We start from the raw sequence: 22639 nt of genomic DNA on the forward strand, positions 1-22639 counted from the left end.
TAGTTACTATCTGTTGCTATGATAAAACACTACAATAAAAATCAACTTTTGAGAAAAATTTATTTTTGCCTATGGTTCCAAAAGGAGGGTTCATAACGAAGTGAGAGGCACGACAGGAGGCTGATAGGTCACATCTTTATTCACACACAGCAAGAAGACAGACTGAATTGGAGTGGGGGGTCTTAGCATTACATTGCTGTGAAGAGACGCCATGACTGAGGCAACTCTTATAAGAGGGAGCATTTAACTGGGGCTTGCTTAACAGTTTCAGAGGTTTAGTCTGTGGTCATCAAAGTGGGAAGCACGGCAGCACACAGGGAGTCATGGTGCTAGCGAAGTACCTGAAAGTTCAAGCGTCAGGAAGTGAGTTTTACTGTGCCTGCCTTGTGCTTCTGAAAACTCAAAGCTCATCTCCAGCAGTAAACTCCCTCCAACAAGCCTACATCTACTGCTAGGCTAAACCTCCTAATCTTTCTCGAATAGTGCCACTCTCTGAGGACTAAGAAATCAAATAGGTGACGTATAGGGGCCATTCTTACTCAAACCAGTGTATGGGATGAGGCTACAAATTCTCAAAACCTGGTCCAGTAATGCATTTCATCAAACAAGGCTGCATTTCCTAAGTGTTCCATAACATCTGCAAATAGTACCACCAACTTGGGACCGATTGTTCAAATACCTTAGCATATGGGAGGACATTTCTCATTTAAACCATGACACTGGACAATGAGCCCATCAGTACTGCAGGTGATAACTGCTTGTGATTGTCATCAGCATACTCTTTATTACTTTTACAACACAATCATCCCTGATAGTTTGGGAATATAAAACAGGCACACTTGGCTCTTTGGTGAAAGTCTGTTTATAGTAATTGACCTTCTCGAAGTTTCAGGGTTGTAATCTGCTGCTATATGTTTCCCATCAACACACAATAACAAAACAAAAATTTTCCTTTATTTTTAATTCAAGTATCACTCCCTATGTTCTATAACTTAGACAATTGCTTAGTACTTTTCTTATAGAAATTGCTTTTGTGAATTTCTTGCATTCTCTATGGTGAACATTTTTGTCTGTAAACAAACCTTATTATGGTTGTGGATATTCCCACTGACTGTTGCCCTAGTCACTGACAGCTTTCTGCTACACACCATAGTCTATGCCCAGATGTAGATGCACAGCCCTCTTTCTATTTTGAAAGTACCAATGGAAAAAGTGATAGTTGGTCATAATAATGCATATACATTTGATACAAGCTCTCAGGAGATTGAAGCAAGAGTGTACAGATCTGTGCCTTCTGAACCAGCCTGAGCCTTGTAAGGAGATCTTATCAAAAAGAATAAGAGGAGGAATAAGAAGGAGGAGGAGGAAGAAGAGAAGTAAGAAGAGAAAAGGGAGAGGAAAATGAAGAGGAGGAGGAATCAAGTTAGAATATGAAACATTTAAGTGGCCGTTGGGTATAGCCTAGTTTCTCATTTCAAGGCCAGGTAATTCTGTCTCAGGGGCTAGTCCATTTGAAAGTGGGGTGGAGATTCCTGTTTAGCCAAAGCCATCCACTCAACAGCTTCTTAGTGAATTCTCCACCATATGGACATCAAGAAACACACACACACACACACACACACACACACACACACACACACACACACACACACACACACCAGGAGGAGCTGATGAGCAGGCTCTGCTTTTCCCTTCACTCAATGGTGGCATCCCTCTGCTCCCCTGGATGGATCATAACCAATCTTCTTGAATTGTCACTTGGCAAGACTGCTATTTAAAGTATACAAATATGTCTTTAATGTGCTGAGTGCAGAATTCTCTAGTATAAAAGATGTTGAACTTTTACGAAACATTTGAAAGATTTTTTTGTTGCAGAGACCAGGTTTTCACTGACAGTTTGGTCAAATTAGATAATTGATACTTCAGTGGCTAATTTCAGGCAACTCTACAGATTTTCAAATTGGGGAAAATGTGTTTTCTGTATACACATAAACATATAGATAAAACATGTAAGAATAACTCCTGTAATTTCCCAGAGATACTTTTTCTGGACCCTTCATATTTCTTTTAAAGAACAAAATCTTATCAAAGAATTCTGAATAGAATAACTGAAAAGTCCTGATTCAAGCAGAATGTAGTTCTAAATCAAATGTGATTTCAGTTGGTATTAGAGACCAATAATGCCCAGGAAAAGAGTTGTGCTGAGGAGGCAATTCTGCCTCTGTTTTTGCTCAAGGTAGCTATTTTCAGAAAGATACTCTGCTTACTGCAGACAAACCCAGATGAGGCCAGACACAAGAGCTGCCTCTGTATGGCACAGTACCCTTCCTACATGCATTTCCTTCCAGCCACTGACATCTTTATCTTCCCTATGGAAGGTAATTACTTGTCAGACAAAGTCCACTGAGTTATTTGTCACCTGATACTTTCTAGAAGAGACTGTGAACATGGTATCTCATGAGACAGGGCTAAGGACTTTTGGATGTTAAAACTTAATCTTTAAATGCATTTTGTTGCCTGGAAGCTAAATGTGGAGTCATCTGGGGAGCTTTGAGGAAGTACACTAGGTAACACTCAGGTACTCTGACACAGCAGGGAGTAGCCTTTAGCACTTTTATAGCACTTGCCTACCATGCCCAAGGCTCTGGAATCCCAGAATCACCCATAGAAGAAAGCTCCCCCAGGAAATCCTGCTATTGTGACAGTCTAAAATCATTGAAGGCTGTACACAGTGAAATAATAGCTGCTGACTGTTAACAAAATGTGAACATTTATTAATGAATTTTAAGTAGTTACAGTGGCACTTTTTATTGTACAACACTATGCCTCATGCACTGGTATATTTAAAGAATCTTATACACTATCACAGAAATAACATCCTGTAACAACTGGGACTGCCATAGTTATCAACACTGAACATGAGGGTGCGAATCAACTGCTTTATCAGCGAAAGGTGACTTCTTCTTGAGTAAGCTTGCTTCAGATCAAGGATAATGCTCACTCTGTGCCTGAGGACCCAATCAGCCTGCCGTTTTCTGAGATTCATAGAGAAGTACACCCTCTTAGCTACTAAGAAATTAGCTTGAGTGGAGAGAGTCATTTCAAAGAAATTGGTAAGTAAAATGGGCCCTTTCTGATAACACTGAAAATTTAATCATATTATATATATATACATATATGTATGTATGTATGTATATGTATATATTATGTTACATTATATTATATTATATCATATATGATGGTAGCTTTAAAGAGTAACCTTTCTGTTTCCCTGATCAGAGCCCAGCCTGAGATGAGCCCATACATCATCTATGAAAGAGTCAGTGGCCCTGCCATTTTGGCAAGATTGAGATCTAACAATTCAATTCTCACATCTCTTCATCTTGTTGCCATTCCTATTCATGTACCTGGTATGGAAGTAGACACTGACATACTGTCTCAGTGTACTCCGACTACATGTGGGAGGGAGTAGTCCTTCCTAGCACTCTACTACAATTAACTCCTTTACATGTCTCTGGGATTTATGAAAATAAAAAGCCTTGTCTAAAAATAAGTGAAAAATTCAAACTCACTGTGCTTTTGCAACAAGGTACTGATGCCAGTTTAGGGGGCAAGTTCCCAATACAGCAAGCAAGAAAGTGATTCTTCAGTTAACATCTGGTGGGAATCCTTCAATATAATTCAATTCTGACACTACATACTTGGAGACAGGGTTAGTTAGCTCTTGCAAGTTAAGATATTGGTTGCCAAGAACAACACTCCAATACCTTAGATACCAATCATAAACCCCAGGGGTGCCTCATGCCTTCAAGCCATAAACAAGGACTCCCATATCCCATTTATGATTTGATTAACTTTCTAGACCTACTCACAGAATACAAGGAAGCTGATTTTTTTGTGTGTTATCAAGAGTATATTATAAAAGATTAAGAAGAAGAATTTTGAATGTCGAGGTGCAGGGGAGATTTGTGGAGCTTTGGAGTCCTCTCTTGCTATTCACTGTGAGCTCAGTTTTCTTAAGCTCCCCTTCTCTAGCTATTGGGTTTTTTTTTTTGAGGCTTCAATACACAGGTGTGATTGGTTAAGTCTTTGGAGTTGAGTGTGGAACTGGCAGTCTCAGTCTGTTCTGTTGCCAAGGTCTTTCTATCCCAGATTCTCAGGCTTCCATGGACCTGTTAGTTTATTAACACACAAAAGATACAACCCATTGATGATTACAAAAATGTTCAAGTTTGTATGCCAGGAAATGAATGGAAGAGCAAGCTATATCACAAGATTGTAAACCTTCCTGATTCCTTGGGAATTATTAAGATCAAATATCCAATTCTAAATACACATACATACATACATACATACATACATACATACATACATACACGAGTGTGTGTGTGTGTGTGTGTGTGTGTGTGTGTGTGTGTGTGTGTGTCCTCTTTCCCCTCACTTGGAATGCACAGCATGGCTAATATTGCAGCTGACCCCCCTATAGCCAACATCAGATAGAATATCATGGATGCAATTTTCTCACAATGTGTGAAAAAATATGTGCAACAACTACATAGAGTCTCCACTGCATTATATAGTATAAGCAAATTATAGCATAAAGGAAGATATACAGAGTTTCTATGCTAAAACATTACCATTTTTACACAAATGTCTTGAGATGCTGCGTACATATTGATATTCTTTTGGGGGACTGAATGATCATCATCTCCATGGTGACCATTTTACCTGCTCTATAAAGACAGCAGAGGCTTTCCCAAGCATAACCAGATCCTTGCAAGAAATTCTATTATGTATGTCTGGTAAATAAAACAAAATTCACTCTTTGCATCATATGATAACTATAAATAGTCTATAGTATGGTTGGAAGGATGGTCAGGCTCATTTGGCTCAGTGATTACCTGATGTCTTAACTTCTCTGTAGAGCCCTTAGGGGTAAACACTGAACTTGGTGAATTTGTTCAGTTCTGCACTCTATTTATATCTTCAAGTTATTTCAGCCAACCTTAACAAAAGCTTCCAGTAGAAGAGCTTAGAAAAAAGCTCCGGCTGTGGGAAGTGGGTATTCCTTCCTGTTTTTGTGGTCCTTTGCATTTCTGGCATTTATGATGCTGTAATGCTTTCAATCTGTCTTCTCAGAGGAAACAGTTGGCACATTATGGAAGGTTTTAATGGAACAATTATTTGTGATAACTTGGATAAGGTAGTGGAAAACAGCAAAGAACAGTGAGGCATTTTAAGGCTATCAAGTAGCGGAAAGTGAAACCAACAGAGACCTGGAAGGGTACATATATAGAGAGAGGCAGGAATCCTCCACCAGGATGCAAGAACAGTGTTGGCCAGTATCTACTGCCATCATTGGAGCCTGATATGGATGCAGTGTAAAAGCTGCTGTTTACATTGTTGTAAAAACATCAGACTTCTGGAAAGTATATACAATAGCCTGTCCAGATTTCAGCAGCACACAATGGAGAGTGGATCAGGAGGGCAAATGTAGGTAAATGTGGCCAACCACTTTCTCAGCATCCAGATTTTCTGTGTCTATGTGGAAAGCAAGTGCCCTGACAAAGGGAAATCCCAAGTCCAATCTCCTCTGTGCTCACAAAACAAGTCCACTCCTTCACTGGCATTAGAGCCTATTTCTTCAGTACTGCAGTGTAAACTGAAAATCCACTGAGACATCCAGCCTCATGGACTGAGAAACTGCTGGATCCTTGGGTTTTTCATTCATAGGCAGCAGGCATTGTCAAGTTAGCAGTACTGTAGCCTGTAATTCTCTCTAATTCATCCTTATAGATCACACACATACATACACACATAATATTTGTGGATAAATATAAAAATAATGAATATATAAGTAAATAATAAGTGTAGGTTTGTTCATTCTATAATTTCTCTTACTCTAGAAAATGCTGACTAATACAGACACCTTTCCCTGCAATGTCTCATGGGATATATTTCTTTTTTTTCCCCTTTTGAATTTATTTATTTTTTAAATTAATTTATTCATATTACATCTCAGTTGTTAGCCCATCCCTTGTATCCTCCCATTCCTCCCTTCCTCCCACTTCCCCCCTACTCCATTCCCCTCCCCTATGTCTGTGTCTGAGGGGGACCTCCTCCCCCTGTATATGCTCATACGGTATCAAGTCTTTCCTTGGTGACCTATTATCTTTCCTCTGAGTGCCATCATGGGATATATTTCAATGACAAGTTAAATTCTTAGTGTACCTTGAGATATATCCAAATAATATGTTCTCATTTAATCCTTAAAAAAAGAATTCACCTTTGACCTCTATTAACTGACGATATCTGCATTTGGTAGATACCGTAATATGCTTGGAAGGTACATGTGCTGGATAGATTTTATGTCAGTTTGACACAAGTTATAGTCATCTGAGAGGAGAGAACTTCAATTTTTAAAAAAATGTCTCTGTAAGATTGGGCTATAGGCAATCTTATAGTGCATTTTCTCAATTAGTGACTAATGTGGGAGGGCACAGCCTAATTTGAGTGGGACTATGCTTAGGCTGGTGGTCCTGGGTTCTTTAAGAAATCATGCTGAGAAAACCATGTTGAGCAAGCAAGTAAGAAGTATTTCTCATAATCTTTGCATCAGCTCCTATATCAATGTTCCAGCCCTGCTTGAGTTTCTTTCCTGATTTCATCTGATGATGAACAGTAATGTGAAAGTATAAATCAAACAAACCCTTTCCTTCCCAACTTGTATTCATCATGGTGTTTATTCACAGTAATAGAAGCCTTAACTGAGGCAGTACTCCACATCATACACAGACCGAATGTGAAGCAGATCATCTTGACAGTCTTATAGGGTTTCTCATTGAAACTCTAAGGTCAACAATTAATACATTGGACCTCATGAATCTGAAAAGCTTCTGTAAGGTAAAGGACACTGTCAACAGAACAAAAAGACAGCCTATAGTCTGGAAAAAGATCTTCAACAACTCTACATCTGACAAAGGACTGATATCCAAAATATGTAAAGAACTCAATAAATTAAACACCACAAAACCATTATTGTGCATATGTGCAATAACATAAAAGTATATGTAAAAATATTTAGTAAAAATGCTTACTTGTTTAGGGGTTAAGATGTTCTTAGGTCTAGATAGATGTTTTAAGTTCATAATGATGAGATATGATAGATATTGATTAACATTCAGACATATCAAGATGGGAAAGATCTTTTCTTCAAGGCTTCCAAATACAAATACCCAAAACACTATTCATGTAACATTTATATAATTACTGATAGTTCCATGGTTCTTCTTGCAGTAGGAAATTTATTGTATATATGTGTAATAACATAAATGTATATGATAGATAGATAACATAAATAAAGAAAAGAAAGAAAGCCAAAAGAAAGTAAGAGTTAGCAAACAAAACAAACAAACATGACAGATCACATCTTATAGGAAATATGAGGTAGCTTAATTCTGTAGGCACTTTTAGTGCTCACGGCCTCAGAAAATAGATTTATGTTATTTCAAATTTTGTGTTCTGATGTGGAAGCAGTTTCATGAAGTTTCTGTAGTTTTACAGAACAAAGAATGTTATAAATCAAGGCAAGTTTAAAATACATTGGTGAATACACCAGAGAGGCAAGTACAGTGAGATTTAGTAAGATTTTCTATAGGCTTAAGGTGCTTTATGATGACATGCTTTTGGGTCGGTAGAAACTAGTGGTATGATAAGTTCATAGATACTAAACGGTTTCTTATCAGCTGAACAATTCATCAGTTTATGGATGCCTAGATTGTCTCCATTTCCTAGCTCCTGTTAACAGAGCAATCAATAGTGGATATGAATAAACAGACATCTCTATGGTAATACACAGTGTTCTTTTGGTATATGTCCAAGAATATCATGGATAGACTAATGAGATAGACCGTATTGCTAAAGACACCACATATCCAAGTAACAGGACACAAAGAACTCAATCTGGCACTCACTTGGAAGCTTCATCCTTACTGGCTAGCTTTCACAGTACTGGAAGATACCATTCACTCAACTAGAGAAAAAAAAGCAATTGTCAATCTTATCTATCTAAGAATTCTTTGATGTGATGTAGTGGTGCTACAAATGCATGGGACTATCCAACAATGTTATGATTAGTTGTAAGGATTAAATGTCTACAACCTGATGAATGACTAATTCATCTGTTAAGAAAAATGAATTCACAGATAAATAGATGGAGCCGGAAACATCGATTCTGAGTGAGTTGCCCAGATGTAGATGGACAAATATCACTTTTCTCTCATTTGTGGATGCTAACTTTGAACCTTCTGATATTTGTATTCCATTTAGAATGCACATGAAGATCATGAAATTAGTAAGGGTCCATGAAGGTAGGGCTTTCAAGGGAAGAGAGATAAAAGGAAGCGGTATAAAGATTTAAATGCAAAGAATGAAACAACAACAGTTAAGTAGATTGGCAAACAGTATAGAAAAAGAAATACTGTGTGTGATGACTAACACTAAAGACATCTCAAGGAATCCATATGGAAGCCTATACTGTAGAAGCATCCTAAAATATCTACATGCATGTAGGAGGGCACAAGTTCCACTTGATTATCAATAGCACTAGAAAAATAAGAATTGTTAAACACACATGCAGTTTTCTTCAATGGAAGAAATTGACACCTGTTCATCCAGAAACCCTGAGTAGATCATGTTCAATAACCTAGTGACCTTCTGCTATTATGTGGATCCAACCCTCACCTGAATCCCCTTTATCCTGAGAGCTATTTCTTAGACAAAAACTCTTTGCAAAAGAGTTTGTTATTATGTTTATTACTAACCCTTCTACCCTAGACCCTTATCCTGAGCAGTGTTTTTCAGTGAATAGAACCGATTCTGTAGAAGAGGTCACAGGTGCTTTGCAAAAGGCATGTACTCTGAAAGGCACTGTTAATCTAGTCATGCCTTAAGCTTTTTTTCTAATAAGTGTTATGAGGAATCTTTTTCCAAAATTTTACTGTATTTCCACATGTAAAAAATAATTTACTTGGCATTAGACTCCAGAAGTTTGAACCAGCAAGCTAAGTCATGCTAAACCAAGATTTATTCTTGCCTCTCTGCATTGATGCTTGCAGGGACCACCAACAAATACACACATGTAAAAAGAACATAAATGGTACTATATTATCATGTGGCAACATACCGCTAGTAGATCCCATAAGCTACCAAATAAAAAGTTCGGTGCAAAAATGTGTTACTTCTTTTTGAGTTATCATCCAATGAAGTCCTATAGACCCCAAACCATATGAACCATTATAAATGCTCTTCCTTCCCACTCAGAACTTGATGGCTTTTAAATTTTCTTTACAAGAATGTGTATGGGCCTATGTGTGCAGGTGTCTGCAGGGTCCAGAAAAGGGCATCAGATCTATTGAAATTGAAGTTACAGGTAGTTTTGAGCCATGAAACATGGGTGCTGGGATCTGGTATGGGTCCTCTAGAACTACTAAGCTATTTCTCCTCACCCATTTTTAAAATGCAATTATGGATGATCTCTCTCTCTCTCTCTCTCTCTCTCTCTCTCTCTCTCTCTCTCTCTCTCTCTCTCTCTTCCTTCTCTACAACTTTAAAGATACTCACATTCCTTTTCTAGCCAAATTATATATTCATCACTATTTTCACTACCCTCCATGCTCTCTTTAAGTGTAGAACTGAAAAATAACAGTCTGTGACAACCAAGGCATGGCCTGAGTATTATTCTGTCCTGAAACTTCTTGACTAAGATGAAAACCTCATTATTTTTGGATCCAATCTTGCTGAAGTTCTCATGACAATGGGAACAAATTAAGCCAAATTATTTGCCAGATTATAATTTGAATAGTCTTTATCCCAGTTCTTGATAAGAATTCTTCCTTCCCTCTGAAAATTTGTGAGACAGGTTCCCACTGTCTGATTTCTTTCTGTTCCCTATATGCTCACTGAAATAGTCCAGGAGAACTATCTTCATGCAGTGAAAGCTTGGATGCCTAAATATGGGGCCCCAAGGATTGACTTTGAAGAGAAGAATCACCTGGATGTGTAAATCTGAACCAAGATCACCTGAAATGGTGTTGAGGAATTAAATCAAGGTGGTTGGAAAGCTCACAGCAAAGCTGAGACTGGATAATTTTATTGAGAGTGACTTTTTATTCCTTTATCAGAAACAGAATATAATGTTAATTGCCAAGATCAATACAGTTGTAGTTTCCAGGATACAATGATGTTTGTAAATTATACAAGGTATCCAAGGTTAATGTCTAAAACCAATTGTCTTGTTAAGTTCCCATGCTTCCTTGACTTCTAAGGCAACATACCGAGAAATGCAAAGCTGCCTGGATGTGGTTTCATGTCTACTGTAACTGCTGCTGCCGCCACCTCTGCCTCTGAGCACCACTAAGGCACCAAACCAGAAGTGCATGTATCTTCTGCGGGAAGCACCAAGAGCTGTTGGCTTCCCAGTGGAACCAGATGAAGTGTGGAGTCCTGGCTTCCACTTCTCCCAGGAATGGCTGGAGCAAGCAGAATGAGGACCCTGAGACAAGACTTCCAAACTCACTGGAGATGTGGAAAAGAGTTTTTCCAGCATGTTATGGTTGGTTCTTTTAATGAGGTTGCCTGTAGCAGATGGCTTGGAAACTCTGAGTTCTGAAGCCAAAGTAGTGGTGATACTGCTATGTTGTAGTGCTCTGGTTAAACTGCCCTCTTAATGGCAGAGAGTGTGGGCAAATGCACACGCTTGTTCCCTTGGGCACAAGGGTTGATCCAGGTGGCAGAAGCTCAGGGCTCCAAGAGACCTGACTTGACTCTAATTAATCAAACAGCTGTTCTCAAGAGGATAGCAGTTCTTCCACACATGAGATCTGAGCTAGTGGCAGCCAGCTCAGCTCCAGCAGTGACTACGGTTCTGTTGTGGCTGCCTGGCCAAAAGTCCAGCCCAGGGAAGCCTTTCTTTCCCCCAGGATAAATGAGGAGTCTCAGACTATTTTTGATTAAATAGATGTTACATTCTATATCATGAACAAGGACATTATGAACCTTGGGTGGTGGGGACTGGTTTTGAGCATGATTGAGGGTGAATCTTAGCTAGGGCTCAGTTTCTGACAATGCTCTATTTACATGGAGAAAGATAACAGGTGACTGCTTATGTGACTAGCCACCTGTAATTACCTGGGGGATATGTCATATGTTACTGAGGCAGGCACAGAAGCAAGGAGAGAGATTTGTCCTGCACCTTCTATTCTCAAGATGAGATTTTAGTTGTCAATTTTGAGAATTCTGGGTTTTTAACATGCCCCATTTCCTTCCCATGCCAATTTCTCTGGTGGCCCTATCTACAAACCCAACACCTCCTACTTTTTCCTTTATAGAGGAGAGGTGTCATCCCAGTCAATGCATCTTAGGTTAGGAACAGTTTCATATTGAACCAGAACCTGGCTGGCAATGACCTCAGAAATATTGTTCTGCTGCTATTTTAGAACTTGGAAATGCAGGGCTCCAGTGGTTAGTATGAAAAGAAGGGAAGGAGTCAAGTTAAAGAAGGGTTTGAGTACCATGGGGTAGGAGTATTGGGAGCACAGTGTGCCCAGAGATCTCACCGGAGTTCTTTGAGCATTTGTATATATTGTTCCACCACACAGATTCATTAATACAGAAGCAACATTCCTCCCCAAATACAACCCTAATCCCTCCCTGTTTGACCATTAGTAAATCCAAGACTCTATGGTTTTGGAAGACAACCCTTGCCATAGAAGTAATCTGGCATTGAAGAGACTCAAGACTATCTATAGTGGAAGCCATTGCATTGTCAAGATTGTCCTGAAAGTCACTGGCCAGGTGATGTGTTCGGATGAAGGCTGCCTCCACTATTTTTGGACTTCTTTCGGCTGTAGGATGAGTTATTCTGGCTCATAGAGATATATCTGGGCAAAAATCATTACAGAACAGGTGCAAAAACCTTGAAAAGGAGGATTAATCCAGGAAGTGTTCTTATACCAAAGAAGAGTAGTGGGTTAGCACATACTGGTTTGGTAACAGTGTTGTTAGGAAACATGTAGGATGAGGCCTTAAGAAGGGCCATACAAGGCAAAAAGGTGGGTGTAGATCAAAGACAGGAATGTCCTATGACTTTTGGTTGGGTAAAGGTTTCTGTGGTTTATGAGAACATCTACCAATAGGTGCTGGGAAAGGGAAGTACTTGCAGGAAAAGCATTGGGAGGCATTGGGATGGGTGGTTAAGGGAAGGAATTCAGCTGCATACTGGATGTATTACAGACAGTAAAGGGTAGCTCAAAGCTCATTTTGAGTTTAGTCCTTCTGCTGAAGAATATCAATGCGAGCAAAGAATGATTTGGAGTCAGTAACAAGCTGACAAGAGACATGTAAGTTGGGTTCAGGGTATTTGGCATAGCCGTTGGGGTAGTGCTTACCCATGACTCAGCATTCATTCAAGGAATCGCTGATGTTAAGGTTAGTGAGCATGGTCTCATACCAACTGATGGATTCTATTCTGCATATCCAATATCTGCACCCTCTATATATGGAAGCTTCCTGGTGGAAAGGGCCATGAATACTGGAGATGCAGTTGGAGTGTAGGAATATCTCAGTTTTGGTCCAACATCCTCAAGTGGGCAGTCTTGGGTTCCTATGGCTTATTGTAGATCTCTGTAGCAGAGAAGGTGTTAGAAGGGTAGGGATAGGTTGGGCAATAGCAGGCTTAAAAAGAAGAATTACTATAACAGGCATAAGGATAGAGGAAAGCAAAGCCTATGGGGCGTATATGGCTTGGGCTGCAGCCACCAAATCATGAATCTCCTTCCAGGAGATCTTGTAGTTTTGCTGGGGGTGGTGTCTCCTCTGCTTGCTTCATCTATGATTTATTAGTTAAAGGTGTGCCATCTTCCTGGATGGTACAGTGGCATCAAACATTTCTGACTGAGAGTGCATTGATCTCTCAGGAACTGACAGGCACATTGTGTTCCAGGAGTCATAGTCTCTAAACTGAAAAAACTATAATTTATGCCTCTCAATGCAGCTAGGTCAAGTCAACTCCATGGTTCCCTGCATGGATAGGCACTGGGTGTGAGTACAGACCTCTTATACCCAAGTATCTTTTGGGTGAACATTTTTGAGTTCTTTCTGGGGCCTAGACATCTTTGGTGTGGTATAATGAGAATTTTGGTTTATTTTAAAATCCAGTCATGTTATGTCACAATGATTTTGTTTTAATTCCATATATAGGATATGGGGCTGCTTCAGATTACCCACCTTAGCTAGCTATGATTTGTCTGGCAGATTTGTGATTTTTTACAGTTGCAGATAGTTTAGATTTGGAATTCTAGGGACTCTTGAAAGCATATAAATTCCAGAGCCCAGAGAGGGATGGGAGTGGTTTTACTCCAAAAAAGCAGGAGCCTGATACTCCTGCTCCTGCTGTTGCTGGCTTGTTAAGTGTTCTTCAGCAAGAGATGAAAAGAAGAGGTTGGAGATATTCTGAAAATGAAGATTTGACTTGCCCCAGGGAACTCAAGGTCCCTAATAGGCAGGAAATAGTCTAAAATGTCTCAATGCCTCCTTTCTCCACTACCTTCTGTCTCTCCTACATGGTTCTGGGTTGTTGGAAGAGATTATGGTGGTAGATAAAGTAGCCCAAGTAAATAAACAAACAAAAAAAAAAAACAGCACCTACAAGTGGCACTGATTCACAGGGCAACACAAAATGGGAAATTTGGCTTCTAAGAGGAGGCAGCAAGGTATGAAGGAATGGATACTCTGTTTCAGGACTTCAGCCAAAAGTTTATTGCAGCTGGTACCATTAGGTTATCTCCCATTATGCTCCCACAGGGGATTTTCTGGTTTTGCTTCTTGTTCCTATGTTCTTTTTCAAAAAAGATAGAATGGCTGAACAACTGGAAAACTTGGAGTGGAAATAGAGGGATCTGAGTGGCAACTGGAGATGTTATGGGTAGCAGCTAAAATACGAGGGAGGTGAAAAGCACTGGAAAACGTTGAAATAAATAGTTCAGACCTGATGACTGAGAGTGGGATCTTCCCACAGGATGAAAGGGAGAGGCAGACTGGGTTAGAAGGCAGATCACAGTGCTGCCTTGTGCCATGGACTGGGAGCCCAGGAGGAGCTGGAAGCCAAAGAGATACAAAGCAACAAAGTCAAAGAAAACAGCCCTCATCAAGAGAAAGGGCTAATGTGGAACTAACTGTGCCTCTGAAGAGGTGGCCTGGGGTTACAAGATTAACACCATTAGATTTCTCAGTAGCCACTAAAAGCCTTAGATATCAAACTGCCTAGTGCTTTAATTGCTGTGGATTGGGACACTTAAAAAGAAATTGTAAGGCTAAAGTCTCAGAGCTCAAAATGATAGGTGTGTTAACTCTGAGGACAACAGTACTTTCAAAATCAGACCTCAAAATTTATGGTGTGGTAACTGTGAGAAGTACAATACTTTTTGTCCAAGAAGTGAGCAAACCTCTGGAAGCAATGAGTTCTCAAAAGAATTTTTAGGGTTTCCAGGGTGTGCAGATGCAGTGGTAAAGACTATCATTGAACTAAAGAATGCAGATCCAAGAGAGACATACAAAGTAATCTTTTTCTGTCAGGAAGCAGCTTTGGGCGACCTAGCCTGAGGCTTAGAAGCAAGAAGTATGAGACATTTTAGATAAGAGCAGATGAGAACCACTAGATTATAGAAAAACAAAAACAAAAACACTACTGATCCAAAAAGCGCTTGGTTCATTGATACTATCTCTAAGAAGCAGGCAGAAAAACCACAACTAAGCATTGTTGACAAAATAACCACTAGCATTTATGGTCATTTACTTTCAGGAGCAATAAAGATGTAAGGACAAAAAAACAACCAGTAGATTATTATTTCACTTTGAAAAATAAAAAGGAGGGAGATATCTGATGATAAGATAAAAGGCGAACTGTTAAATCTGTTACACTAAGAAATCAACAGCAAGTCTCATACAATTTGAAATTGGCATGGTTTTTTGTGTATTGTTAATGGAAGGTGATTTTGTTAAACTCTTGCTTAATTTATTGCATATATATTTAATGTAGGCTGCAGGTTCTGTTCTGTATTTGAGCAGGTGTGAATGATCGGTGTGATGTGGACTGAGGGCAGCTGCTCTATGCTCTGCCGTGAGGGGAATTCAGTCAAGTTACAAAGTCAGGACATGGGGTTACAGGTCTATTTAAATTGTTTATCTGGGAGTTACTAGATGGAAGCACCAATTGTACGTGGTATTGGATTAGCAGAATAGTAGTGATTGCAGAACAAATGACAGGCTAGGCTGTGGAGCTAAAATTCCAGCATCTTTTTTGCAAGTGAGAGGAAAGCCCACATTGAGGGGAACAGTGGATCCAACCGCAGGTCATTTAACTAATACTGAGAAAAGTTCACAGGTTCTGAGAGAATGAAATTACACACCCTACCTGTGGGTGGATACCAATACTGAGGTGTTCAGCTTCAATCTTGTGGGCACTGCTGACACAGCCTTCTCCTACAAAGTGCAACCCATCTCCTCAAGGAGAACAACCAGACCTTTGAGCTCACAAATTTTCCAAAATGGCTGCACTTAGCAAGCACAGTGTCTAAGCACACTCTCTAGGCAGCTAGAGCTCATTAACCTTGGATCAAGAAAACCAGTAGGAAAGCAGCTGACTCCCGGACTTCTCCTGGTGAGAGAAGGGCCTACAGGATCCTGAGGAGCCCAGTATATCAGAGGAGACCTGTTGCCAGTTCTCTGAGAACCACTCACCAGTCAGAGACCATATCCATCAACCTGAGGAGGGCTCCTATAGGAACATTCAGCTTCCTTCCCAGGGTTGTTTTTGCACCCCCTGAGAACTCCAGCAGGCATCAGGATCTACCATCCAACACCAGAGATAACCAGATGGTTAAAGGCCGGTCTGAAAACACAATCAACAAAAACCAGAGCAATATTGGATCTGCAAAGCCAGTTTTCACTGGCAAGAAGCCCTGGATAGTATAATACAACTGAAACACAATAAAATGACATTAAAGCTTTGTTAATGAAGATGATAACACCCTTTAAAGAAATACAAAAAGATACAGTAAGACAGGTTGAGGATTTAAAAGAGAAAATGAATAAATCACTCAGAGAAATACAGAGAAATACAAATAAACAGGTGAAGGAAATCAATAAAACGTTCCAAGATCTGAAGATGGAAATGGAAACAATAAAAAAAAACACAAAAAGCAGAAACTCTGAAGAGTGAGAACTTAGGGAAGAAAACAGGAACTACAGAGGTAAGCATCATCAACAGAATACAACAGACGGAGGAGAGAATCTTGTGTGTCGAAGATAAAATTGAAGAAATTGAAGCATCTGTCAAAGAAAATGTTAACTCTAAAAAATCTATTACACAAGCTATTCCACAAAAGAAAAGCAGAAGGAAGAGGACCAAGCTTATCCTATGACGCCACAGTCATTTTGATACCTAAATCACACAAAGAGCCAACATAAAAAAGAATATTTTAGACCAATTTCTCTTATGAACATTGATGCAAAAATACTCAATAAAGTACTCACAAACCAAATCCAAGAATATATAAAAAATAACACTTACTGTGAACAAGGAGGCTTTATCCCAGGCATGCAGGGATGGGTCAATACACAGAAATCGATCAACATAATCCACCATATAAACAAACTAAAAGGAAGGAAAAAACACATGATCATTTCCTTAAATGCCTTTGACAAAATCCAATGCCCATTCTTGTTAAAAAGTCTTAGAGAGATCAGGGATACAAGACATACACCTAAACATAATAAAGGCTACCTACAGCGTGCTGATAGCCAACATGAAATTAAATGGAGATAAAGTCAAAGAAATGCCACTAAAATCAAGGACTAAACAAGGCTGCCCACTCTCTCCTTATCTCTTCAATATAGTACTTGAAATCCTAGCAAGATCAGTAAGACAACAAAAGGAGACCAAGAGGATCCACATAGGAAATGAGGAATTCAAAGTATCAATATTCACAGATGATAATATCCTGTATATTAAGTGACCCCCAAAATTCCACCAGAGTACTTCTACAGCTGATAAACACAGCTGATTAATTCAGCAAAGTGGCTGGATACAAGATTAATTTTTTAAAAATCAATATCCCTCCTGTATACAAATGGCAAATGGACTGAGAAGGTAATTAGGGAAACTACACCCTTCATAGTACCCAAAAATAATATAAATTATCTTGGTTCAACTCTTACCCAGCAAGTAAAAAATTTATATGAGAAAAACTTCAAGTCTCTGAAGAAAGAAATTGAAGAAGATATCAGAAGATGGAAAGATATCACACACCCATGAGTCTGGAGGATCAACATAGTAAAAATGGCCATCTTACCAAAAGCAACCTACAAATCCGATGCAATCCCTGCCAAAATACCTACACATTTCTTTGCAGACCTTGAATAACCAATTTTCAACTTCATATAGAAAAACAAAACAAAAATCCAGAATAGCTAAAACAACTCTGTACAGTAAGATATCTTCTGGAGGAATCTCCATTCCTGATCTCCAGCTGTACAGTAATGAAAACAGTATGGTACTGGCATATAAATAGGATGGCTGATCAATGGAATGGAATGAAAGACACAGAAAAAACCCACAAACTTATGGACACTTGAATTTTGACAAAGAAGCCAAATTCATACAATGATAGCATCTTCAACAAATAGTACTGGTCTAACTGGATGTCTTCATGTAGAAAAATGTAAATAGATACATACGTATCACCCTGTACAAAGCTAAAGTCCAAATGATTTAAAGACCTCAACAAAATACCAAACATAGTAAATCTGTTAGTGCTTAAAATACCTTTGACAAAGATGGTGGATTACATTTACTGACTTTTGCATATTTAACCATCCTTGCATTTCTGTGATAAAGCCTGCTTGATCATAGTGGATAAGTTTTTTTTTGACATATTTGGATTAGATTTGAATCTGTACTTCTTAAGTGTTTTGCATATATGCTCATGAAGGAAAATTTTTTGTAATTTTTTGTGCAGTCTTAATCAAGTTTACACAAATCAGGGAACTGTGGCTTCATAGAATGAGTTTGGCAATGTTGTTTCTGTTTTTATCTTGCGGAATACTTTGAGATGTGACGGCCTCAATATTTCTGTGAAAATCTGGTAGAATTCTGTACTAAAACCATGTGGCCCTGGTCTTTTTTTTGGGGGGGGGCGAGTTTGGAAACTTTTAATTGGTTTTATTTCACTAGGTGTTATAAGTTTAATTAAATTGTTTATCTGATCTTGATTTAACTTTGATAAGTGCTACCTATTAGAAAATTAGGGTTTTTTTTTCCAACTCTGTAGAGCATAGGTTGTTGAAGTAGTTCCATGTGATTTTTTGTGTTACTTATTGATGTTCTCTTTTTCATTTCTGGTTGTTTTAATTTTAAAATTCTCTGCCATTTAGTTAGCTTAAATAAGCATTTGCCTATTATGTTGATTTTCCCAAAGAACCAACATTTTATTTCATTGATTTTTTTGTATTGTTCTCTTTTTAAAAAAAAAATTATCTATTTTAGTCCCCAGTTTTATAATTTCGTCTCCCACTCCTCTTGGATATGATTACTTCTTTTCATTCTAGAGTTTTCAAATGTTCTGTTAACTTGCTAACAAGAGAGCTACCCATCTTTTAAATGTACGAACTTAGTACTAGAACTTTCCTCTTAGCACTGGTTTCAACGTGTCTCGTAAGTTTGTATATGCTGTGAACTCATTTTCTTTGAATTTTTTTTATTTCTGTCTTGCTCAATTTTCATTCAATAGAGTTGTTCAGTTTTTCGTGAATTTGGAAGCTTTCTGGTTTTTTTTTTTTAAATCATTGGTGATGGTCTTATTAGATGCAGAGAGCTATTTTAATTTCATGTATCTGTTGAGAGACTTGCTTTTTGTCTGAGTATATGACAAATTTTGGAGAAAGCTCTATGAGGTATAGAGAGGTAGGTGTATTCTTTTGTGTTTGGGGAAAATGTTCTGTAAATATCTGTTAGGTCAATTTGTCTTTTAACATCAATTAGCTCCAGCATTTCTTTGTTAAGGTTTTCCCTGGATGACCTGTCATCCAGGCCAGTGGGGTCTTAAAGTCTTCCACTGTCAGTGTGTATCTTAATTAGAGTTTCTGTTGCTATAAGAAAAGCCCTATGACCAAACAGAAAGTTAAGGAAGAAATGGTTTATTTTGTTTACACTTTTACACAGTACTGTTTATTATTGAAGGAGGTCAGAACAGGAACTAAAAGTGGGCAGGAATCTGTAGGCAGGAGCTGATACAGAGGCCATGGAAGATGCTGCTTACTGTCATCTTTCACATGGCTTGCTCAGTGTATTTTTTATAGTATTAGCCACATACTGACCATTCAAATACCATACTCGAATTGATGGAAGTTTATTTGAATGCTGAACAAGAACTGGCCAATCAGGGCCACAGCCTATAAATTCAGACTGTAACATTGGTAACAAGAACTGACCAGTCAGAGCCACAGTGGGAGCTCAGAAATCAGACTATGATAACTGCTTCTAAGGCAAGCTTTTTATAAGAAAAACAATAAACTAGGTAGCAACCAGGTAACCAGGTGTGAAGCAAGGAGGAGGGCAGCATTGCATCATTTTGATTAGCTAAACAAGAAGAATCAATTTTGTTCTGAGCACAATATAGCCAGGTGGCTAGACAAAGTATTTTAAGCCAATTGGCTGGGATATAGGCTAGGAGTGCTCTTAGGGGCTTTCCAGCTCTCTGGGCATAAGGGACACAGTAGGATGCTGTGGTCTTAACTCTAATAGAACATCATTTATCTTTATCATTTATCTTTAACCCAGTTAGAATATGCATTTATCATCTATTGTTTTATTCTAAGCAGCATGCATTGAACGTTCCTGATTTTAGGCACATAGGGCCTGAGAACTTGAACTTAATTTCACATTATAATCAAAACAGAGACTTGGAGTCATAATGATTTCTGATATTATAAGAGCTGGTGTTAACTTCAGAAATGCTAGGAACTAAATTAGGTCTCAAAGAAGGGGCTATAGAGTTTAAGAAGGTTTAGCAAATTAAGCAGGTTACAACAATAGAACCCAGAAGCACCAGGCCAGTGATTGCAATTCCCACAATGGGCTGGGCCATTTTCCATTGATCACTAATTCAGAAAAATGCCTTACAACCAGATTCCACAGAGGCATTTGTCAACCTAGGCTCAATCTTTTCTTGTGTCAGCCTGACACATGACCACATCACTATTAAGCCACTTTTTATTTCTAGGCTTATTCATCCCCAAGATCTCACATTGAAAAACATCAATAACTTTAAAAGTCTCAGTCTTTGCAAATTCAAGCAAATTAAAATTTCAGTCTGTTTAATATGTCCAATCTCTCTAAAAATCCAAATTAAAATTAAATTAAATACCTCTTCAGAGGGAGGAACAGAGCAGTCACAATATGAACCCATCAAAATCAAATTCCAATACTATAAACAAATCATGATGTATAATCACCTGGGATTCACTCATGATCTTCTGGGCTTCTCCAAAGAGCTTGATTCCCTTCTCCAGTTCAGCATTCTGTAGCCCACACAGTTAGTCTCAGAGGCTCCAGCTGGCTCTACTCCATAGCTGCTGTTGTTCTTGGTAGTAATCCCATGGTAATGGCTTCTCCAAAACTTCTGCAGTCCCTGCTTGCAACTGGGATGCATTTTCACCAACATCCTTTCATAGGCTATCTTCCTGGTGCCAAAACTCATCTTTTTTTGCATGACCCTTCAGACCTGGACCTTCAACCACCACTGAGGCTATACCTTCACCACTGGCCTCTCCTAGCCTCTCACAGTGCCAAGCCTCAGTTGATCTCCATGACCCCTTCATGCCTTCAAACCCTAGATGACACTTGCACCACCAAGTTCACCTACCAGTGCCAGGTACAGCTGTGGCCACCTCTGTGTGTGAACTCTGAGAAAACACTTCTTAGAAGCCTTTACTTCAACAATGCTGGTCTCTTCTTAATCACCTCTAAATTCTCATCTCTGGAAGACCATCACTGAGTATCCAAGCAAAATAAAGGATTTGCTTTTGTAGTTCTGGTACCTCGTGAATCACAGCTGATGCTTCAGCCCCAGCTAACCAGAACCACAAAATCTTAAATCAAAATAGCAAACTGCTATGTAACCTTCCCTCTGAAATTTCTGAAGCCAGGCCCCCTCTTCTGCACTGTACCAAATTTCTACAGAACATCCCATTGAAGTCTCAACACTCAATGTCTTTTCTAGTTCAAAGTTCCAAAGTCCTTTCATAATCTTCCTAAAAACATCATCAGGTCTGTCACAGCAATACTCCACAAAGCTGGTACCAACTTCTGTCTTCATTAGGATGTTATTGCTGTGAAGAAACATCATGACCATGGCAAGTCTTTTTTAAAAATAATCTTTAAATTTTCTTTGATTATTATTTTTATGTGCATTGGTGTTTTGCTTGAGTGTGTGTGTGTGTGTGTGTGTGTGTGTGTGTGTGTGTGTGTGTGTGTGTGTGTGTGTGTTCCTTGAACTGGGCTAACAAACAGTTATCAATTGCCATCTGAGTGCTGGGAATTGAACTAAGGTCCTCTAGAAGAGCAACCAGTTCTCTTAACCACTGAGCCATCTATCTGGCCCCGTGGCAACCCCTATAAAGAAAAACATTTAATTGGGCCTGGGTTAAAGTTTCAGAGGTTTACTCCATTATAGTCATGGAGGGAAACATGGCAGTGTGCAGGCAGACATGTTGCTGGGGATGGAACTGAGAGTTCTAAATCTTGATATCTAGGCAGCAATGAGATACTGTCATGCACTGTCCAGACTTGATCAGCAAATAAGTCCTTAAAACCCACCTTTAGTGATGCACTTTCTCCACCAAAGCCACACCTACTACAGCAAGGCCATACTTCCTAGTAGTGCTATTCCCTATGGGCTAATCATTCACAGACATGAATCTATGGGGAAACAATCCTATAAAAACCCCCATAGCATGTAAGGGTCAATATTTGATTTAAGCTGTAGTAGTGTTTCTTTAGCAAACTTGGGTGCCCTTGTATTCGGGGCACAGATGTTAAAAACTGACATCTGTCTTGGTGGTTTTATTGTTCCATGAGTATGAGTGTCTTTCCCTACTCCTTTTGATTAGTTTTGGTCTGAACTCTAGTTTGTTAGATATCAAAATGGCTATACTAGCTTACTTTCTGGGGCCTATTTTCTTGGAATGTATTTTTCCAACCCTTTACTTTGAGGTAATGTCCATCCTTGATGCTGAAGTGTATTTCTTGAATACAGGAGGATTGGATTCTGTTTTGACATACATTCTGTTAGTCTATTTCTTTAAAAGAGACTTTTTGTTTATTCCTTGTGATTTTTTGTTTCATGTACCACAGTTCTATTCATCTCCCCATTCCCTCACATTTGCCTCTCACCCTTGCAACCTCCCCCAACACACACACACACACACACACACACACACACACACACACACACACACACACACACACCATAAAAAACATCTCATTGTGGTAGCTGTAGTACATCAGTTTGTCCCGCAGTACATC

Source organism: Acomys minous (assembly GCF_964271855.1).
Source record: "Acomys minous genome assembly, chromosome: 2".
NCBI lineage: Eukaryota > Metazoa > Chordata > Mammalia > Rodentia > Muridae > Acomys > Acomys minous.